The sequence below is a fragment of the Mus musculus genome, chromosome 1, assembly GCF_000001635.26.
Source record: "Mus musculus strain C57BL/6J chromosome 1, GRCm38.p6 C57BL/6J".
NCBI lineage: Eukaryota > Metazoa > Chordata > Mammalia > Rodentia > Muridae > Mus > Mus musculus.
The window spans coordinates 135,284,424-135,289,132 of record NC_000067.6 but is presented as its reverse complement, the minus strand read 5'-3'; the positions used below and the strand labels follow the sequence as shown (position 1 = coordinate 135,289,132).

At 44.3% G+C, this 4,709-nt stretch overlaps 1 pseudogene; it reads right to left on the bottom strand.

Annotated features, from left to right (window-relative positions):
- Positions 1–1,749: 1,749 nt before the first annotated feature.
- On the bottom strand, positions 1,750–2,179 carry Gm19642 (annotated as a pseudogene).
- Between the last annotated feature and the right edge of the window lie 2,530 nt (positions 2,180–4,709).

Here is a 4,709-nt window from a genome sequence, read left to right as displayed (position 1 = left end):
GCCTCCCAAGTGCTGGGACTAAAGGTGTGCACCACCATGCCCGGCTATCTGTTTGTTTTTGCTTATTTATTTGGGACAAGGTCTGGCAATGTAATCCTGACTATTCTAGAACTCATTATGTAGAGCAGAAACTCCTGCCTCTGACTCCCAAGTGCTGGAGTTAAAAGTGTGTGGCACCACACCGCCTCCTTTATGTTTTGACTTTTTCCTTAGGTTTGTTTTATGTGTAGGAATGTATTGTCTAGGTGTAAGGTATGCACTAGTGTCTAGTGCCTGGGATCAGAAGAGGGCATTAGATTCTCTGGAACTGTAGTTACAGATGGTTAGGAAGTTACCACTTCTTTTTTTGGGGGGGGGGTTCTTTTTGAGACAGGGTTTCTCTGTGTAGCCCTGGCTGTCCTGGAACTCACTTTGTAGACCAGGCTGGCCTCAAACTCAGAAATCTGCCTGCCTCTGCCTCCCAAGTGCAGGGATTAAAGGCATGTGCCACCATAGAAGTTACCATTTCTGTGTTGGGAACTGGACCCAGGTCCTCTTCAAGTCCAACGAGAGCTCTTGAGCAGTGAACCACCTCTCCTGCCCCACCCTTTATGTTTTGAAGAATAGTAATTGGTTTTCACAGGACAACTCTTCTTGAATTTGGTATGTGCTCACGACTGAGATGTACTAGGAAGGAGGCACTGAGATGAATGTTTTCCAGGATCAGTTTATATTGGCAAAAATAACATAATGAACTCAAAAGCATGTGCTGGGAGGGCTGTAGGGTGGTTGACCTTTTTCCAAATTTCTTTAGTTTAGACATAACAGTTCAAGATGCCCTCTCTATCTTGCTTGGCTCTAAGTGAAGGCTACAGGTGGGGACTTTCTAATAAACAACAACAGCAACAACAACAGCAGCAGCAGCAGCAGCAGCAACAACAACAACAACAACAAGCCTCAGAATATACGGCCAGCTCGACCTTGCTCTGAGCCAAATTATTTTTCTGCATCTACAGTCAACCTGCCTTTGTGTCAGCAATGTGGGGTGGCTGGTGGGCGTGACACAAAATGGCTACAGCTATGTTGGAGGAACAGGCTTCATTCAACACACATGGCAGCTCATAGCTGCAACTCCAAGATCTGACGCTGCCCTCACAGACATACATGCAGGCAAGACACCAATGCACATAAAATAAAAATGGAAAAGAAAGAATTGCTTCCAATTTGCTTTCTCATTTTTGCTGTGTACAAGCTCATGGGTGTTTATTTCCCCTGGGGATTATGATCCAATACTCTCATTATTTATTTGTGCAGGTTGTTCTAACCTTGGCTGCTGGGGGACTTCTTCCGGTTGACTCTTTTTAAAACATTACTAGATTTATTTCTGGGTGGGTATGGGAGTGGGTAGGTGTAGAGGTCAGAGGTCAGAGGTCAATGTGGGAGAGGCAGCTCTCTTCTGCTCCCAGGTGAGTCCCTGGGATCAAAGTTAGCTTGTCAGGCTTGGCAGTTCTCGGTGCTGGCTGGCTCTTGCCTCCTCTCAACACCACTTCTTTCTGCTTGTTTTGCTTTGTTTTGTTTTAAGATAGGGTTTCTCTGTGTATCTCTACATTATGAGACTTGTCTCAAATTCAGAAATCTGCCTGCCTCTGCCTCCTAAGTGCTGAGATTAAAGGTGTGTACTACCACCACACTTGGCTCAACAAGATCTTTTTTTTTTTTTTCCTGTTATACTGCTCTTTATTTATTTAAACAAGGACACAGGCTGGCATGCCCAAAGACATCACTCAGTACCTAGTTGGTTCAGGCAATCCCCCTATTGGTCGGTTAGGTCCTGATTTCTAGTAATATTCACATGGTGTCTACAATCAGCTGATCCTATCTCAAGAGACTCCAGGCACATCACAGACATGGAGCATATAGGACCAGGTGGCCTCACTGGACATCATCATCATCATCAAAGAGATTTTCAAAATCATTAAAAATGTCTGCAGGAACTGCCTTTTCATTGGCTGCCAAGTCCATCAAGAGACCAGTGCTATCTCCAGCCTCATCCAGGTCTATATAGGGCCCCCGCGCCCTCGGGGAACGTCTCATCCACAGCCAGTTTCATCTAGAGATCAAATCTCTCCCCCCACAATCAGTGTCTGCTTTAAAAACCACTAGTGCCAGGTAGAGGTAGTACACGCCTTTAATCCCAGCACTGGGGAGGCAGAGGCAGGCAGATTTCTGAGTTCGAGGCCAGCCTGGTCTACAAAGTGAGTTCCAGGACAACCAGGGCTATACAGAGGAACCCTGTCTCAAGAAATCCAAAATTAAATAATAAACAAATAAATAAGCACTAGTGCCTTTTATTGGAGAATAAATACAGAATCCAAAGTCTAGGTGGGTGTTCTATGCAGGCTGGAGAATCATGTGTGCATGCTCTCAGTTTCAGATGAATGAGTTTATTAGGCATGTAGCAAGCAAAGTAAAAGAACCAATAGCAAGTAGCAGATAGACAGGAGCAGACAGACAGCAGACACACAGCAAATTATCATCAGATCAAACCCAGCAGAGGTGACAGGAGCAGTGGAGTTAGAAAGCCAAGATAACATCAAATCAGGCCTTAGCGACATCCAGCAGGAACTGACTGGGGAACTCTGGAATTCCCAGCCTAGCAGCTTTTCCTGGATAAGCTGCCCCTCCCCATCACAGGAACTTTTATCCCATGGAATAAGCAACAGTCATTTCTGTTGGAAGTAACTTCAAGCTGTTCAGGGACTCGGTGTTTTTAATAACCTTAGCAGCTTGCTGTTTTCCTCTTCTCCCTTTTACATAGTGGGGAAGGGGGTGAAGAGGGAACAGTGGCATACTGACCCAGGACAGGGGCAATTTGGAGGACATTTTAAACAAATTTGGGGTTGAAGTGGAGGGGTCAAGTTTCAAGTGCCAGCTTCTTGGTGAGCTAACATAGCAGGTAACACTTTACCAATACAGGTGCTCTGTTGTCACTAGAATGTCCCTGCTTCTATGATTTTTTTTCTGCATTAAGTTAAGGAGAAAAGAAAAACCCAGATTCATGCATGGTGAGTTAAGACTTTAATCACATCAGTCAGGAGGCAGAGGTAAATAGATCTCTGAGGCTGAGGCTGCAGGTCTAGGCCAGCCAGGGCTGCATTAGTGAGACCTTGTCTTATGAGAAGGGGGTGGGGGTCTGGGGTATAGTTCCGTGGTAAATCATTTGCCTAGCATATGTGAGTCTCTAGGTTCTATACCAGTTCCTGGGGGAAGTTTTGTCTTTGGATAGATAATAGAGATATATACCTTTAATTGTTGTTTTCCTCCTCCAAAGACATGAACAAATATCTGTTCACTATGGCTAGGGGTACTCTGGACTACTGAAGAAACATACCCAAAGCTCCACAAAAAAAGAGTGTCCTCTGTCCCTGCATGGTCCCTATTTCTTTTCCTTTCCTTTCTTTTCTTTTTTTTTTTAAAGATTTATATATTTTATTTATATGAGTACACTGTAGCTGTCTTCAGACACACCAGAAGAGGGCATCGGATCCCATTACTGATGGTTGTGAGTCACCATGTGGTTGCTGGGAATTGAACTCAGGACCTCTGGAAGAGCAGTCAGTGCTCTTAACCACTGAGCCACCTCTCCAGCCCATAGTCCCTATTTCTATAACCTCGAGAACCTTGTCACATTCTGAGCTACCTAAATTGTATGACCTTCTTTCTTCTTTAAGACTGAAAAGTGCCGGGTGTGGTGGCATACACCTTTAATCCTAGCACTCGGGAGGCAGAGGCAGGCAAATTTCTGAGTTCCAGGCCAGCCTGGTCTACAAAGTGAGTTCCAGGACAGCCAGGGCTATACAGAGAAACCCTGTCTCCACAAACCAAAAAAAAAAAAAAAAAAAAAAAAAAAAAGACTGAAAAGTTTCAATCCCTAGGAAATGGCTACACTTAATCTCTTCATTTGTTGCCTCTGCAAGGCACTGTCACAGAAGAGAAACAAAATGTAGCGCTGTGTCCAGCTCAAACTGAGCCACACAAGGAAAATACAAAGAACATGCAATGGGCGACTAAGCATTTCCATGCGTGCAGGGATGAGGGTGTAGCTCAAAGGCAGAGTGCTTGTTTAGGGTACTTAAGGCCCTACATTTGATCTCCAGCATTGATAAACAAATATTATCTAGGAAGGGTGTAATCCCATAACTCCTCAAGCTGATGTAGGATGGCTATTTTGAGACTACCTTGGGCTACATAGTAACACAATAATTTTTTTTAAAGTTGCATGATTTCAATAGCTAGGGAGTTTAACTAGTCTTAATGAACTCATTTAAAAATCTAACTTGAGGGTAGAGAGATGGCCCAGCGGTTGAGAGTCCTTGGCTGCTCTTGTAGAGGACCTGGTTTGGTTCCCAGCATCCAATGACAACTTACAAGGTCTGTAACTCCAGTTCCAGGGGGTCCGACTCTATCTGCAGGCACTAGGCATACGTGCGGGCAGAACACCCATCCATATTTTTTCAAAAGAAAAAATTAAAAATAGAAACAACTAAATTTAAGTTGAGTGGGAACATATAGATATATAACAACCACAAAACGTCTCTGGTCCTGACACAAAAGCGTTAAAGATCTGTGTGCCTGGGGTTGCGGGGGTTTGTGTGTGTGTGTGTGTGTGTGTGTGTGTGTGTGTGTGTGTGTGGCTATTTACTAAGCACGCTAGACATCTTCCTTGACGG